At 45.7% G+C, this 18,771-nt stretch overlaps 1 protein-coding gene across 2 annotated transcripts in view; it reads left to right on the plus strand.

Annotated features, from left to right (window-relative positions):
- The window catches only part of SLC35F4 (solute carrier family 35 member F4), a 195,071-nt gene that overhangs the window by 120,282 nt on the left and 56,018 nt on the right, over positions 1–18,771 (plus strand). The window lies entirely within an intron of this gene.

Here is an 18,771-nt window from a genome sequence, read left to right on the forward strand (position 1 = left end):
CTTCCAACATTAACAGTGCAATCCTAAGCAGAGTTACTCCAGTCTAAGCCCATTGAAATCAATAAGCTTAGACTGGAGTAACTCTCTTTAGGATTGCCCCGTAAGTCTCCTCTCCTCCAGTTGAGGGCTAATTCGTTGTAAATATGCCAACCCAGCTCTGGCAGCCCAGCCTGGCATTGCTGAATGTCGAGATCCCTCTCCCCAATGGTAAAGCCTTGTTAGCCTATAATCCTCCTCCCGTCGCTTCGTGCCGTTCACCAGGCTTTGCTGTGTTATCTGCTTCACTACAATATTGAGAGAGAAAGGCAAGATTTTCCTGTGAAAAAATATTAGGGAGGATTATATGGAGATTAGAGGGGAATTAGAGAGAGAGAAAGAGAGGGCGCTTTGTGTCGCTTGAAAAGGGGATTCGGAATCTTGGCTCCTCTAGGACCTTGTTTTGTGTCTGGTGGCAGTTTTGGCAAATTCATTTGCGGAGACCATGAAAAAAAAATAGAACAGGAAAGGAAAGGCTACAAGGCCAGCTCCGTCCCTGTCTTTTCCAGCTGCCATATCCATCCATACCCTTCTTCCAGGGAACTCAGAAGGCATGCATGGTTCTCCTTTCATCCTCACAACAACCCTGCTAGGTAGGTTAGGCTGAGAAACAGTGAGAGGCCTGCGTCACCCAATGAGCATCACAACAGATTACGGACCTGAACCCAAATCTTTCCAGTCCTGCCCAATACTCTACCACAGTCGTCCTTAACGTTTCATCCACTACTGCCAACAAAGTACGCAACGTTATCAGGAAATTAGTGTAGAGTTGCCATATGCTTCTCGCCACTCCAGCAGCTGGCAGTAGTGGGTAAAATGAATAAAAATGCCTTTGACGATGCAATCGTGTTTCTTCAAGGAAAAAGCCGAAAAAGACTTCACGCCTCTCTAGGAATCGCTGAAAACTTTATGATAAAGCCATAGAGTTTTTCAGCAAATCCTAGATTGGACTGACTGTGTCAGTTTATGGAGTTCCAGTTACTTTGATTTCATCTCCCACCCCTTGGTTACAAGAAAATCGAGGTTTCTTGGCTCAAAGGATTTTATTGAAAGATTATATTCAGAGTACAGGTGTCCATAATTAATCCAAAGGCTACAAAGCTTCTGGCTGACCATGAAGCTTTGTTGAGAATGACGTGTTAGTTACAAAGAGCAATATATCAAACTTCCTTCCAAACTTCCCCTCCTTTGCCCGGCTACAGTGCAAGCCTGGGAAGGCTAGGCGAGGGACGTTCCTCCAAGGTTGATGTCTAGTCCTAGTAGATAAGGTCCTCCAGTCTCTCTGGGAACGCAGCTGGCGCTTTGAGAACCTGAAGACAGAAAACACTAAAACAAACTACTGTATGAGAAAACATTTGCATACAATATGGAGTCACTGTGGACAGTAAGCCTGACATTCTGCTTCTGGGGAAAACCTGCAAGTGGTATCAGACCTCTCTAGGTGTTGGCCCAAACTCTATGGTTTTACAATAGAATTTCCAGCAATTCCTAGACAGGCTTAACAGCAATTGTTTCCCCATGGAAGTGATACTATACTGCCCCCCCCCTCCATATCTTTCCCTCAATTTCCCTCGGGTTGCACACCAAAATGCTCCAGAGTGCAACACTAAATAAATGCTGCAGTTTGAGAGCCCGTGTGGTGTAGTGGTTACAGTGTCAGACTAGGATCTGGGAGACCCAGGTTCGAATCCCCACTGTGCCATGGAAGCTTGCAGAATGGCCTTGGACCAGTCACACAGACCTACCTCTCTGGGTTGTTGTGCGGCTACAATGGAGGAGAGGAGAATTATGTAAGCCGCTTTGGGTTCCCGTCAGGGATAGATCCAGAGGAGTTAGCCGTGTTAGTTTGTACTTGCAAAATAGTAAAAAGACTATTTTAAAAAATTATAAAAGCAGGGTATTTTAAAACATTATAAAAAACAGGGTATAAATGAAGTAAGTAAATACGTAATGCAGTGAATAATTCTGCGTGACTTGAAATAACAACAACTGCGCTTATACACCATTCTTCTAGACAGATAAGTGCCCCACTTAGAGCAGTGAAAAAAGTCGATGTTATTATCCCCATGATACAGCTGGGGAGCTGGGCTGAGGCCTCCTGCAGAGTTCATGGCAGTAGTGAGAATGAAACCAGCAGAGATCTGATTCACAGCCCAACCACTGCACCGCTATGCTACAGCATATGTCTGGAAAGTCAGTGTTACTATTATCTCTACAATAAAACAGGGGAGTGGGGGCTGAGAGGAGTGGCTTACCCCAGGCTACCTGCTGAGCTCATGGCAATGTTGGGAATCAAACCAGCAGGGTACTGGTTCACAGCCCAACCTCTTCACCACTATGCTACAGCATATGTCTGGAAAGTCAGTGTTACTATTATCTCTACAATAAAACAGGGGAGTTGGGGCTGAGAGGAGTGGCTTACCCCAGGCTACCTGCTGAGCTCATGGCAATGTTGGGAATCAAACCAGCAAGGTACTGGTTCACAGCCCAACCACTTCGCCACTATGCTACAGCAGCTCTCTTGCGTGAAATCTTACCCTATAGCAGCAGATGTGTAAAAAACAGCTTAATTTTTAATCTCCTGCCCTGCTTCTAGTAAGGTGCATCAGGAAGGCTGAGATGTATCTCATTAATTGTAGGGAGAACTTAAAATATATGCAAATACATGAAAATACACTGCTGGCCCACCTGGGCAGCCGCTCTGAGAAGTGGTTACAAACGCAGATGTCCCACGGTAAAGATGAGTCACACTGCAAGTGCGGGATTAGAAAACATAAGCCGCTTGCTCGGTTTGCCCCAGATTTGTTCATTAATAATTATCCGACATCCAATTAGCAGCCAAATTATTCCTGCCCACCTCTCCAAAACAATAATAAAAGAAACGCAGGCCCTCTCGAATCTATTATTTTGTCTAGCGATTCAGTGCTGCATGCTTGAAATTAATAATACAGATTTCTTCTTTGTTGATGCCACCGTCTGTCTCGCTTCTCTAAAGCTGTTATTCATACCATATTCCATTGTCAGTGAACAGCTAAATTGCTAGGCTGAAAGATTAAGAAACCTATAATCTCTCTCTAAAGAAGAGGATCCTCCGAGACATCCTTTCGTTTGAAACAAAAGGCATGTAAGACGGGCCTGTAGGAGAACTTGCTCGCTTGTTGGATGACACCTGAGGATCAAACCTGTTTATCAAGGCGGGCACCTGGTTTGAAGTGTTGGACTAACACGGGAAACTCAGGATCCAGTTAGGCTTGCCAAGTTCCCATTGGTGACAGGGGACTCCCCTCCACCGGCGGGCATTTCCCAGGGCCGCTTAACTGGGCAGTGGGAGAAAAACGGTGGAGAAATAAAGGGGAGAAGCAGGTAGAGTCCTGATACGCTGTCATCATGCGCCTGGAAGTGTTGTCAGCATGTCACCAGGAATGGTCTAGCATTTGAGCAAAACTCTATGGATAAACTACTAGCTATGTCACTTACAATTTTTTTTACCAGAAGTCACATGATGCTGCAGCTGACATTGCAGCCCCCCCCCCCCATTCCTGCCTACAGCCCTCCCACAAAACCTATCCTATTATATAAAAGGCTAAGCGTATTAAAGACAACTCACTTCCTACTCTGGTCTGCCACCAGAGGGCACTGCTACGGAGGGAAGCCCAGATGAGGCAGCCAGACCTCCAGAGAGCATGCCCCGGTGAGACGCCCAGGCTGCGGTCACATGTGGAGCAGGCGGCAATGCCTTCCCCCTGCCTTCACCCAGCTGGGTACAAGAGGGAAGCAGGTGGCAATGCCCATCCCCTGCCTTCACCCAGCTGGGATCAGGAGGGGAGCAGGTGGTAATGCCCATCCCCCACCTTCACCCAGCTGGGATCAGGAGCGGAGAAGGTGGCAATACTCGCCCTCTGCCTTCACCACATTGGGATCAGGAGCGAAGCAGGTGGCAATGCCTGCGCACCGCCTTCACCTAGCTGTGATCAGGAGGGGAGCAGGTGGCAATGCCCATCCCCTGCCTTCAACCAGCTGGGATTAGGAGAGGAGTGGGTGGCAATGCCTGCTCCCCCTTCACCCAGACAAGATCAAGAGGAGAACACGTGTCAATGTGGGCACCCCGCCATCTTCCAGGAGGGATCGGGAGCAGAGTGGGTGGCAATGCCCGCTCCTGCCTTCACCCAGCTGGTATAAGGAGTAGAGCAGGTGGCAATGCCCACCCCCACTTCACCCAGCCAGGATCAGGCAAGGAACAGGTGACAATGCCCGCCCCCTTCACCCAGCCGGGATCGGGAGCAGAGCATGAGGCAATGCCCATCCCCCTTCACTCAGCCTGGATCAGGCACAGAGCAGGAAGTAATGCCCACCCCCAACTTTACCCGGCAGGGATCAGGAGTGGAACAGGTGACAATACCCGCCCCCCTTCACCCGGCCGGGATCAGGTGAGCAGAAGGTGACAATGCCCAACCCCGTTCAATCTGCCGGAATCAGGTGTGGAGCAGACAGCAATGCCCCCCTCCACTTCACCCAGCCGGAATCAGGCACAGAGTAGGAGGCAATGCCCATCCCTTCTTCACCCAGCCGAGATCAGGAGCGGAGCAGGTGGCAATGCCCACCCCTGCTTCACCCGGCTGGGATCTGGTGTGGAGCAGGCAGCAAGGCCCGCCTCTTCATCTGGCCGGGATCAGGAGTGGAGCAGGTGGCAATGCCTGCCCTCCGTTCACCCAGCCAGGATCAGGCGCAGAGAAAGTGGCAATGCCCACCTCCCCCTGCCTCCACCCAGCCGGGATCAGTGACAGAGGAGGAGGGAATGCCTGCCCATTACTAGAGCCCATTGTATTTTTCCCCACAACAGGTATTGTTGCTAGTGGTGGCATATTTGTGGAAGTCCCAGCGTCCATCCATAGCAACTCTAGGTAAAGGGTTTCAGGCATCAGGTGTTAAAAAGCAGCTTTTTTTCTGCACAAGATCCTGGAGAGTCCACAGCCAATCAGAGAAGACAGTACTGAGTCAGGTGGACCAATAGTCTGACTTGTCAGAAGGTACTATGTAGTTAGTGTATGCAGGGCTTATTTCAAGGGGGAATGCGCAAGAATGCAGTTCCGGCAGTTCCCCAAAGAGGTCACATGTCAGGTGGCCCTGCCCACCTGACTCTCAGCCATTTTGGGCCCGTTTCAGCCTGGATTGGGGCTGAAATGGCCCGGATCGGGCCTCTGATGGGTGGTGGATCACTCTCCCGCTCATCAACGGTCTGATCCTGACCATTTTGGGCCCCCTTTCAGCCCCTTTTTGCCATTTTGGGCCCAATTTCAGCCCTGAATGGCCAGGATTGGGTCCAAAACAGCCAGAATAGGTGATGTCAGGGGATGTGGCATATGCAAATTAGTTATGCCAAATTAGTTATGCCAATGACACACTCTTTTTCTACGAAATGACCCCTGAGTGTATGGAATAGGAAGAAAGACCTTTGTAATGCAAATGAGCATTCTGGCCAAAGCCCGTTTTACATTTGCAGTACAAACTGCCCCCTGAGCAACGACTGCTTAACTAAAGCTGCTCCTGAAGCGTTGCCGAAAGCAAAATATGATGCGGGTCTGAGGTAAAACACTGGATGAATTTCAAGGGAAGAAGCTGAAGGAATGTTTGCCAACAGGCTTCTGCGACGCCCATCCGAAATCTCTTGTCCTGAGAGACTAGTTCTCTCTGGACTGGTTATGTCCATCTCCCGAGAGGGAGTGCGCACAAACAAATGTTTTTAAAAATCAAATGGACTCTGAGAGAGCTCTCTCTTCAACGCATGACCGGTCTCATCTGCACATTTCTCTTCACCTTTCTCTGAAGACTTTCTTTAATTTTTTTTTTTCCTCGATGGCCATGGAGATTTGAAATCAGGTCACCTTTCCGTCGCGTCGCGCTTAATGTGGAACCAAGGTGTTCAGAGCCTCTTAGTATCTCTTTCACGCACTGCTTTCTCTGTTGTTGTGCTGTTTTCTTCCATAAATCACATTAATATTCCAGCCCTGTGAAATGAGCTGCTAATGGTCTTGTCACTTGTCATCTTGCTGTGCCGGCTGTCCTTAAAAGCGCCAGGGAAATGACAGCGGACGTGAGCGTCTTTCGTCCTGTCGTTGGCTGCCCAGTGAGGCCCAGTGGGTTTAGGGGAGCCATATAGGGCCATATTAGACAGACAGAGAAGCTGCAGCCACGTCGGATCTCAGCCAATTTCCTGCATCAGCGACAGGGTAATCGACTTTCACCTTGTAAATATAGATCCCACAAGGACAAAAGCAAATTGAAAGATAAGGACGATTTCATATGTCTGATCCCTGATGTTTTGATCTGAAACCCTCTCTGTCTGTCTGTCTTCCATTCATCCGTCTGTCCATCCATCCATCCATTCATCTCTCTGTCTGTCCCTCCTTCCTTCCCTCCCTTCATCTCTCTCTCTCTCAAAACATTTTTACTCCACCTTTTGTATTGGTTCAAAGTGGCTTACAATAGTAGATTATCCCTAAATACTTCCCTCCCTGTCCGTCTGTCCATCCGTCCGTCCGTCCATCCATCCATCCATCCATCCATCCATCCATCCATCCATCCATCCATCTGTCCCTCCCTCCCTCCCTCCATCATCTATCTATCTATCTATCTATCTATCTATCTATCTATCTATCTATCTATCTATCTATCTATCTATCTATCTATCTATCTATCTATCTATCTATCTATCTATCTATCTATCTATCTATCTATCTATCTATCTATCAGACTACAGAATCCCTGTTATCTAGAGTTCGTCTCTCCCTTCTGCAAGAAGCACAAGTTTCTTGATTTCAAAAGGTTTATTGAAAGACTAGGCTCTGATACAAGTGTCCATATTTCAAGGCCTAAAGAAGACTTGACTGAACCAAGGCATTGTTGAGAATGAGATACAAAACGAAACCAGCAATACATCACCTTTGGGGTGGGGAAGGTTCTCCCCACCACTGCACCTTGTTAATTTGTTTTATTATTTGTATATTGATTTTAGTTTTTGTTTTTATCGATTTTAACTGTTCACTGCCCAGAGCCCCTGGGGATGTATATAAATTGAATAAATAAATAAATAAATAAATCCCTCGTTCCCAGCCTCCCCCAATAGTTCTGTATGCTGAGAACGTGGACGTGGGAAGGCCGGGCTGCCAAGGTCTTCGGCTGAAGTGACAGATAAGAAGTATTCTCTCCCATGGAAAATGCGGTCAAAACAACATCTGGACCTGGAGGGAGAAAAAGCTTAACAACTACAACTTAAACATGGCGTAACTCTGGTTAAGAACATGAGCCTCAAAAGAGATCCTGACCTCCCTCCATCATCTATCTATCTATCTATCTATCTATCTATCTATCTATCTATCTATCTATCTATCTATCTATCTATCTATCTATCTATCTATCTATCTATCTATCTATCTATCTATCTATCTATCTATCTATCTATCTATCTATCTATCTATCTATCTATCTATCAGACTACAGAATCCCTGTTATCTAGAGTTCGTCTCTCCCTTCTGCAAGAAGCACAAGTTTCTTGATTTCAAAAGGTTTATTGAAAGACTAGGCTCTGATACAAGTGTCCATATTTCAAGGCCTAAAGAAGACTTGACTGAACCAAGGCATTGTTGAGAATGAGATACAAAACGAAACCAGCAATACATCACCTTGTTAATTTGTTTTATTATTTGTATATTGATTTTAGTTTTTGTTTTTATCGATTTTAACTGTTCACTGCCCAGAGCCCCTGGGGATGTATATAAATTGAATAAATAAATAAATAAATAAATCCCTCGTTCCCAGCCTCCCCCAATAGTTCTGTATGCTGAGAACGTGGACGTGGGAAGGCCGGGCTGCCAAGGTCTTCGGCTGAAGTGACAGATAAGAAGTATTCTCTCCCATGGAAAATGCGGTCAAAACAACATCTGGACCTGGAGGGAGAAAAAGCTTAACAACTACAACTTAAACATGGCGTAACTCTGGTTAAGAACATGAGCCTCAAAAGAGATCCTGACCTCCCTCCATCATCTATCTATCTATCTATCTATCTATCTATCTATCTATCTATCTATCTATCTATCTATCTATCTATCTATCTATCTATCTATCTATCTATCTATCTATCTATCTATCTATCTATCTATCTATCTATCTATCTATCTATCTATCTATCTATCTATCTATCTATCTATCTATCAGACTACAGAATCCCTGTTATCTAGAGTTCGTCTCTCCCTTCTGCAAGAAGCACAAGTTTCTTGATTTCAAAAGGTTTATTGAAAGACTAGGCTCTGATACAAGTGTCCATATTTCAAGGCCTAAAGAAGACTTGACTGAACCAAGGCATTGTTGAGAATGAGATACAAAACGAAACCAGCAATACATCACCTTGTTAATTTGTTTTATTATTTGTATATTGATTTTAGTTTTTGTTTTTATCGATTTTAACTGTTCACTGCCCAGAGCCCCTGGGGATGTATATAAATTGAATAAATAAATAAATAAATAAATCCCTCGTTCCCAGCCTCCCCCAATAGTTCTGTATGCTGAGAACGTGGACGTGGGAAGGCCGGGCTGCCAAGGTCTTCGGCTGAAGTGACAGATAAGAAGTATTCTCTCCCATGGAAAATGCGGTCAAAACAACATCTGGACCTGGAGGGAGAAAAAGCTTAACAACTACAACTTAAACATGGCGTAACTCTGGTTAAGAACATGAGCCTCAAAAGAGATCCTGACATCTATCTATCTATCTATCTATCTATCTATCTATCTATCTATCTATCTATCTATCTATCTATCTATCTATCTATCTATCTATCTATCTATCTATCTATCTATCTATCTATCTATCTATCTATCTATCTATCTATCTATCTATCTATCTATCTATCCATCCATCCATCCATCCATCCATCCACCCACCCATCCACCCACCCATCCATCCATCCATCCATCCATCCATCCATCCATCCACCTACCTCTCTATCTGTCCCTCCCTCCCTCCCTCCCTCCCTCCCTCTATCCGTCCGTCCGTCCGTCCGTCCGTCCGTCCTTCCTTCCTTCCTTCCTTCCTTCCTTCCTTCCTTCCTTCCTCCCTCCCTCCCTCCCTCCCTCCCTCCCTTCCTTCCTAACTTCTCTCAAAACATTTTTACTCCATCTTTCCTTGGGGTTCAAAGTGGCTTATGATAGTAGATTACCCCAAATCCTTCCCTCCCTCCTCTCCTAAAAGACGCCTGCCATTCAAACTCCCTCAAAAGTCCTGACAGACAAACAAACCTTGCAGCACCTCCTGAAGATCTCCTTGGTGGGAGCCCATTCCGCAGAGCAGGGGCCACAGTGGAGAAGGCCCAGGCGCTGTTCAGTACTAGATGGGCTGCTCTAAGAGGTGGCATAGCCAACAGATGGATGCCTGAAACCCATACTTGGTATACAAGGACATATGGAAGGAGACAGTCCATTTTGATTACCCTTCAGCAAACTGATCCCATGATTCTTTAATTTTGCACAATTTTCAGTTACCATGTGCTGATTTTTTTTTGCATAAAATTGTCAACAAAGACAGTGTCATGTGAGTAGCTTTGTTAGTGTCTAGTAGTAAAACAAAATTTGAGTCCAGTAGTACCTTAAAGTCGAATAAAATTTCCTGCGGTATAAGCTTCTGAGAGTCAAAGCTCACTTTCTCAGATCACCAGACCATTTACAAGTGGTGTCTGTCTCCATCAATAAATAAGTGCTATGATAGGTTTAGGTGGGTAGCCATATTGGTCTGCGGTAGAACAGCAGGATTGGAGTCCAGTGGCTCTTTCGAGACCAACCAGACTTTCGGGGTCTAAGCTTTCAAGCTTGCATTTCTGAGGAAAGGAGCTCTGATTCTCGAAAGCTTACACACTAAAAATCTTGTTGTTTGGTGTTGTGATGCCACCCTTTGGACAAAGGGGCAAATAAGGCCATCTATCCAGTTTTATCTTTTTTAAGGTGCTCAGAATGGCATAAAGGTAAAGGTGTGCAAGCACCGAGTCATTACTGACCCATGGAGGGCGTTGCATCATGACGTTTTCTTGGCAGACTTTTGTTAGGGGGTGGTTTGCCATTGCCTTCCCCAGTCATCTACACTTTACCCCCAGGAAACTCAGAAGGTGTCGTATTCCCCTAACAGAAGGATGGAAGGCTGAGTCAACCTTGAGCCGGCTATCTGAACCCGGCTTCTGCCAGGATCGAACTCAGGTCGTGAGCAGAGCTTGGGCTGCAGTACTGCCGCTTACCACTCTGCACCACGGGGCATGCTAGTGGCATGCCATATGTGATCTACTGTTCTCCTGTCCTTGCTCCAAGAAGCTCAGAAACTTGAGATGTCAGTGAGGAAGATGGACTATAAAATGAATTAAATAAATAAATAGATGGGCAGATATTGTGTTTTTTTTTTATCCTGCCCTATCTGTAAGAAGGTCCTAGTTTAACACTTTAACCACTGCACCACACCAATCCTCTCCAGTGTCATGCACATTGCACACTGAATTAAATTGTGTGTTCTGCTGAAACACCACGCAGTGCACATGTGTAATACAATGAACCCACGGCTGGTGCCAGGGTTTCTGGCGGCTGAGGCAAGATACCTGCTTGTGCCCCCTGCCCCGTGCACACAGGCAAAGTGCACATGTGCTCTGGCCCTGCATGATGACATCGCTTGTGACGTCATCGCGCAGGAGCGTCCCCCTCACCTGAGCTGGGCTGCTACTGTTTTATTGTTTGCAATGGCCTTTGGCCTAATGCAATAAATCCTGAACTGAACTGAACACCGGAGCTGGGCAGCAGCGGCGAAGGGGCAAGGAGGCAGCCTGCCTGCCCGCTTTCTTCCCCGCTTGCTGCTGCACCGCCTGGGTGCCTGGCTCGCTGAGAGCTGAGCCAAGGCAGGCAGCAGTGGCAAAGGGGTGGAGAGGCAAGCGGGGGCATTGCTTGCTTCCGGGTCGGGGGGGGGGTTATCGGGGGCCGGCACGGTGCCTCCTTCACAGTTCAGCACTACAGGCGGCTGCCGGCACCGCCTCCATGGGCCTGAATGAACCTTCAAAACCAGCAATGAATATCAGAACTGAAAAAATTGCAAAAAAACACGATCCTCTCTAAACCAATATCTCTAAACCAATATAGATAGAAAGGCGAGTATTTTGTTTTGCTGGGGGATTTTTTTAAAAGCAGCATAAATGTGACAGTAAGGATGGGCCTGCTATATAAGACCTCTAGATCCAAATTACTTTGGTCTTTTCTGACGTGACCGAGTGTGAGTGTAGAAATGTCATGCCTTCTGTGGATGTCACCTTTTTGTATGGTGGCAATGTCATGAGGCTGAAAATGCTACTCACAGGAGCAGAACCCCAGAAGTCAAAGCCTGTGAAACTGTGACGGCCAACTTCTGGGTTTTTTTTGCTGTTCTCCAGACTTTAGTCCAGAAGCCAGAACAATCTAACCGCCTCCTTGCGGATGGTCCAGGGGTTTATCATCAGGTTGGCATGTGGAAGCCAGACAGCCCAACGGTGTGAATAAGGATTTCATTTGTCCGGAACTGATCCGGCACATCCAGATTTCCATCCTCAAATCTTGCTGCCCGATACAGAGGAAATGTACGTCAGAAATGTTATTTCTCTTATAACTTTTTAAAAGGCACGTTAATCCCTGGCTTCTCCAACTAAAGGATTTCATGTAGCAGGCTCGGAAAAACCATTCTGAGCCTGAAAGCTGGAATGGCCACAGCCAATCAGATTAGACCATCCCGACCCATACGGATAGGTGGCTTCAGTATAATGATGGTTGCCAGCTTGGAATTCTCATTGAATACAGCCAAGCCTTACGTTACAATCGTATATGCTCCAATGCTCTTGATCAGGGCTCCCACTTAAGAGATTTACAACACGCATTTTTGGGGCTACAGTACCCACCAAATGAAGTGAGGAAACAAATCAACAGGGCCAGACTAGTACCCAGAAACAGTCTACTCCAGGACAAACCTAAAGGAACTAACAACAGAACACCGCTGGTTGTCACCTATAGCTCCCAGCTCAAACCCATCCAACGTATCATCAGTGAGCTACAACCCATCCTGGAAAATGATACCTCTCTCTCAGAAGCCCTGGGTGGAAGACCTCTCCTTGCCTACAGACAGCCCCCCAACCTTAAACGACTTCTCACTCACAACCATGAATCGGCCAGCAGAGTCACCAGCACAGGTACCAGGCCCTGCAACAGACCCAGATGCCAGCTCTGCCCTTAAATCTACCCAGGAAATACAATCACAGGACCCAATGGCATCAACTACACTATCTCTGGCTCTTACAGCTGCTCATCCTCCATCTGATATATGTCCTCATGTGCCAACAATGTCCATCTGCTATGTACATTGGACAAGCCAGCCAACCTCTGCGCAAAAGAATAAATGGACACAAATCTGACATTAAAAAATGGCAACATCCAGAAACCAGTGGGAGAACACTTCAATCTACCAGGACATTCCATCAAGGACTTAAAGGTCACTGTAGTTCAACAGAAACATTTCAAAACCAAAATCCAACGGGAAGCTGCTGAATTGGAATTCGTATGTAAATTTGACTCAGTCAGACTTGGATTGGATAGAGACTATGAATGGTTGTCTCATTATCAGAAGCAAACTGATCCCATTAACAGAAGCTACTGATTGCATCTACTCCCCCCTCCCCTCACCACCTATATATATCTGACCAGTTTCTTCATACCCTCCATGCATTTGATGAAGAGAACTGTGGTTCTTGAAAGCTTACGCTATAGTAAACTTGGTTAGTCTTAAAGGTGCTACTGGACTCTTTTCTATTTTGCTACTGCAGACTAACACGACTAACTGGATCATTGAATTACAATGCTCTCTAGACTACAGAGATCAGTTCCCGTGGAGAAAATGGCTGCTTTGGAGGGTGGACTGTACAGTTAGTGGAAAACATCTGTCTTCAATCCTGACATTAGGGTTGCCGACTCTGCGTTGCAAAATTCCTGTAGATTTAGGGGGGAAACTAGTTGAGGGCAGGGTTTGGGGGAGGTGAAGGACCACAGCAGAGAATCGTGCCATAGAGTCTGCCCTCCAAAGCAGCCAAGAGAATTGATCTTTGTGCTCTGGAGACCAGTTGCAATTCTGAGAGAACTCCAGGCCTCACCTGGAGGTTGGCAACCCATCCTGGCATGCTGCACACAGGGAGGAAAAAGGAAGGCGTGAATGAGAACCCCAGATAAGCAGGTTTGTGCCTGTCGTGAACAAACTTTGGTTTGTTTGCGATGTCTGAATTGAACCCAATTGTCAAAGGTCCTTTGTTCTTCCAGAATATACAGGAGACACCAGCAAAGCAATATGCAGATTTTTTTTTTAAAGGTGTGCCTATTCTCACCCGCTCTTCTTCCCTCTGCAGATCTTCAATATGTCGTTACTGAAGTTCCACCATCTTTTTCTATGGCTCTTAGCAGGGCAGGCCAACACACGAGGATCAAAATTTGGGAGAGCCCCCCACCCCCAAGATGCTGATATTCAATATTGCCTCTGTTTCTGTCTCTCTCTCACACACACACAAGCACATAGCCTTGGGAACATTTGTTCAAAAGACACATTAACACCTGTTGCTCCCTTTCCTTCCAAATTAAATGGCAAGTGACGCAGGGTTGTATTCTACCATAACCATTCCGCTCAGCCAACGGTGGTGCTTTCCTGTAGCCCTATGAGCCTCCATTATTTTTTTAAAACTACACCTTGGGAGCCAGGTTGGTGTAGTGGTTAAGAGCGCGGGACTCTAATCTGGAGAACCGGATTTGATTCCCCACTCATCTGCTTGAAACCAGTTGGGAGACCTTGGCTGATTCTGCACAGCTTACCTGAAGCCGGAACGTTGTGGAACATGCCAGAAAAAAACGCGGAAAATCACGTTTCCTTGCGCGAGTTTTGCGCAACATCGCGCAAAACTCGCACAAGAAAACGCGATCTTCTACATTTTTTCCGGCATGTTCTGCAACATCCTGGCTTCAGGTAAGCTGTGCAGAATCGGCCCTTGGGTCAGTCACAGCTCTCTCAGAGCTCTCTCAGTCCCACCCACATCACAGGGTGTTTTGTTGTGGAGATAATAATGACATACTTTGTAATCCACTCTGAGTGGGCATTAAGTTGTCCTATATACATCTTTTATAAGATCTACCAATCTAATAGCATTTTATAAAGTTCTAACTTTAAATAATTGTAGTATGAAGGGAATGCAATACTTGTAGATGTAGCGTGTGTGTTGTTATATGTTGTTTCTTCCCTTTCCCCCTGTTCCTATTTTTCCCTTTTTGTAGCGTTAGTAATTAAAAAATAAAATAAAATAAAATTTAAAAAGTTGTCCTATATACATCAAATGTTGTTGTTGTTGTTGTTGTTGTTAAAATTTGATGGGACTGGTGGAGGCAGTTAGACTGTTTGGCCAGCCTTGTTTTACTTTTAACATTTTTACAAATTACTTTTCTTTTACCAAACTTCTGAACTTTGAAAAAATTTCACACAGTTCGCATCTAAATTAAAAACAAAAATCACATTGAAACAGGGCATTAAAAATCACATCCAAATGATGAGCGATTCCGCACATGTTGGATAATGCACTTTCAATGCACTTTGTCAATCGTTTGAGGTGGATTTTTTGTTGCGCACATGAAAAAATCCATTCCAAATGATCTATAAAGAGGATTGGAAGTGCATTATCCAACGTGTGCGGAATCACTCACAGTGAACACACAAGGCACCGAGATAAAAGCAAGCAGACAATTCATGTCCGAGGGCATGACAAGATCAAGAGAATACTCTTCAATTGCCCCTGGAAAGATATCGGCAAGGGGGATAATGTCATGAGGAGACAGTCCCACAGGCTCGGAATGAACTGTAAGACTTCTTGCATTCATTCAAAATGGATGGATTTTAGATCAGCAAATCTTAAGGAGACGGGAAGTGTTCATTTGGAAGTAAATGCAACCTCAAGTAACAATGTGAAAATGCCGGTTTGGTGTAGTGGTTAAGAGCGCAGGACTCTAATATGGAGAACCGGATTCGGTTCCCCACTCTTCCACTTGAAGCCAGCTGGGGGGCCTTGAGTCAGTCACAGCTCTCTCATTGCTCTCTCAGCCCCATCCACCTCACAGGGTGATTATTGTTGTGGGGATAATAATGACATACTTTGTAAACTGCTCTGAGTGGATGTTAAGTTGTCCTGTAGGGCGGTATATAAATCGAATGTTGTTGTTGCTGTTATTATTATTATATGCCCCCCTACACCTCTCAAGCAAGAGCCTATAATCTAGATCTCGGTTCAAAAGAAGGATTAAGCGGTATAATTAAGAGCACCAGTGTTCTTATCTGATTTTGCATAATTTAACGCTTGCTAAAATATTCGCATTGTGAAAATTAGATCTTGAAATGAGAGGTGGGAAGAGAAGCCAGTCTAAAACTCCACTCCACATGAGACACTGAAGTACAGATATTCCTCAGATGTATCTACTCCATCTAGGTAAAGGTAGTCCCCTGTGCAAGCACCGAGTCATTACTGACCCATGGGGGGACGTCGCATCATGACATTCTTGGCAGACTTTTTGTTATGGGGTGGTTTGCCATTGCCTTCCCCAGTCATCTACACTTTACCCCCAGGAAACTGCGTACTCGTTTTACCGACATCGGAAGGATGGAAGGCTGAGTCAACCTTGAGCCGGCTACCTGAACCCGGCTTCTGCCAGGATCGAACTCAGATCATGAGCAGAGCTTGGGCTGCAGTACTGCCGCTTACCACTCTGCGCCACGGGGCTGTATCTCACTCCATCTATCTCAACATAAACAGCTCCTGGCTACAGTCTCCTGTGAATTTGGAGCGGTTTCTAACATATTTTCAGAAGGAATTTTTATTGCACACATATAAAACAGTTAACTCTTTGTGGGTCTTATTACATTTATTCAATTACTCACTGTGAAATTAACAAGAAGTCCAATCCTATGTATGTTTTCTTATGGAAGCTAGTGCCTAACTAGGCGCATGAATATTCCCGCTGCTTTTAATGGGAAATACTAATGCAAGGCCCTTATTCAGTAGTGGGAAAAGGGATTTCTCTGTTCCCCCTGTCCAATGTCATTGCAATGACCCCCTGCCTATGTGCCCCACCCGCATTTTTAGTCCTGTAAAGGAAAAAAGGGCAGCTACCCTATCTTGGTCTAGACAAGAGGTAGCAGCCACATTCAGCCAGTGGAAGCTTTTCATCCAGCCCTCCATGGCTTGACAGTATTGCGCGGGCGTCAGTCCACTCTGCCCCAGTCGTAGGGCATCTGCGTGGCACACAGAAGGGCCCAGGTTCAGTCCCTGGCATCTTTATTTTAATTTTATTAAATTTATATTCTGGTCTCCCTGCAAGCGGGCTCCAGTTAAAAGGACCAGGTGGTAGGTGATATTAAAGATCTCTGCATGAGATGCTGGCGAACTGCTGCCAGTTGAGTAGGCAATACTGGACTTAAGCTGCTGTAGCATGGTGGTTAAGTGGCTGTGCTGCAAATCAGCACTCTGCCAGTTCGACTCCCACTACTATCATGAACTCTGCAGGTGGCCTCGGGTAAGCCACTCCTCTCAGCCCGTTTTGAGCTGCTCTAGCATAGTGGTGAAGTGGTGGGGCTGAGAATCAGCTCTACTGCCATGAGCTCAGCAGGAGGCTTTGGGTAAGCCACCTGTCTCAGCCTCAACTCCCCAGCTGTATTGTGGGGATAATAATAACACTAACTTTGTTCACTGCTCTGAGTGGGGCACTAGTCTGCCCAGAAGGAGGGTACATTGTTGTTGTTGTCATTTCCAACTTCTGGTGACCCTATGGCTCAATGACCTCCCAAACATCGTATAATTGACAACCTTGCTCGGATCCTGCAAACTGGAGGATGTGGCTTCTTTTACTGAGTCAAGCCATCTAATTTTAGGTCTTCCTCTTTTCCTACTGCCTTCCACTTTTCCTAGCATTATTGACTTTTCCAGAGAATCTTGCCTTCTTATGATGTGACCAAAGTACGATAGCCTCAGGGCCAAGCTACACATGACGAATGACACTTGAACGGCAAGTGGATTGAGTGGAGAGCAAGTGAACAGGGAGAAATACACTTGCCATTCAAGTGTCATTCGTCATGTGTAGCTTGGCCCTCAGTTTTGTCATTTTAGCTTCTAGGGAGAATTCAGGCTTGATTTGCTCTAGAATCCGCTTATTTGTCTTTTTGGCTGTCTGTGGTATCCACAAAACTCTCCTCCAGCACCACATTTCAAATGAATCAATTTTCTTCCCATCAGCTTTCTTCATTGTCCAACTTTCACACCCGTACATAGTAGTGCGGGATACCTTAGTTTGAATGATATTGATTTTGGTCCCCAGAAACGCATCCTTATCCTTAAGGATTTTTTTCTAGATCCTTCATGACTATTCTTCCAAGTCTTATTTTCCTTCTGATTTCTTGGCTGTAGTCTCCCTTTTGTGAGTACCTGGGTTGTTTTTTTTTTGGTAAGGCTTAGCTGTTGTATCTTTTGACCCTGAAGAGCTTGTGCACAAAAGCATCTCTGGAAACCTCAATTTATTTAAGAGAGTTCTATGCTGCCTCGTCAGAGTTCTGCTCGGGGCAGTTTATAGTTAAAATAATAAAATTTCGTTATTAAAACAAGAAGTCATGGAAGTAAACCATTGGACATAGAGGCTGTAAAACCGCAAACCAGAAGCAAGCAGATCATTAAAAGCTGGAAAGATAATGAAAAGCCTGGGTAAAAAGATGTGTGTTATTTTGGCACCTAAAAGAAAGTAAAGTAGGTGCAATGTGAGCCTCAAGTGGGAAGGTGTTCCAAAGGCCAGGTGCCACTATGGAAAAAAACCTGTCTCTGGTTGCCACCTGCCTTACCTCTGAAAGATCAGAGAGCAGAGCTTGAGGGGCAGATCTTAACTGATGGGCTGGATAGTGGTTTCTAGAGGTGGGCACAAACCGGGGAAATGGCGTTTTGTTGAGGTTCGTGGTTCGTCGCGTTTCACAAACCACAAATGGCCATGAATTTGACCAGTTCGCGAACTGGTTCATTTGGTTCGTCAGTTCGTCACTTCCGGGGCTGCAGAAGGTCTGCAGAAAGCCCATCCCCCTGTTGCCTAGGATTGATCGGTGCCAGGGTGTCTGCCAGGCTGTCTGCAGTGACAAACTGAAAAACGAACTGTATGAACCACTCTAAAGAGTATAGTGGTTCATCGCAGTTTGTCAGAAATGAGCTCCGACGAACCGCCGGTTTGTGAACCAAAGAACGTCCCAGTTCGTAATGAACTTTGGTTCGTGTTTTGGTTCGTGTCCATCTCTAGTGGTTTTCCTTCCCACATTGTACAAGTGTGTGCAATGTCTACACAGGCAAAGCAACAAATGGTTACAGAGATTGGGGTTCTTCTGTGTGTGCTTCATTTCACCCTCTCTGCTTCTTTCACCTTCTTGGGGTTCCCTCACTCAAGGGCACGTGTGAATTTTTACTAGTTTTAAAGGTTTAAATTAGAGGTAGCTATGTTGGTCCATAACAAAATTCCAGAAACTGAACCAACCAAAAGGTTACAAAAACAGGGAGCAAGCTTGGGGGTTCGCTGGAACTTTTGATCAAGCTAAATGTTCAGAGAAAGAAAAACAAAACAACTAAACCAGGACGGGGAGGGGAAAATATTTCA

This window comes from Eublepharis macularius, chromosome 2 (genome assembly GCF_028583425.1).
Source record: "Eublepharis macularius isolate TG4126 chromosome 2, MPM_Emac_v1.0, whole genome shotgun sequence".
Classification (NCBI taxonomy): domain Eukaryota; kingdom Metazoa; phylum Chordata; class Lepidosauria; order Squamata; family Eublepharidae; genus Eublepharis; species Eublepharis macularius.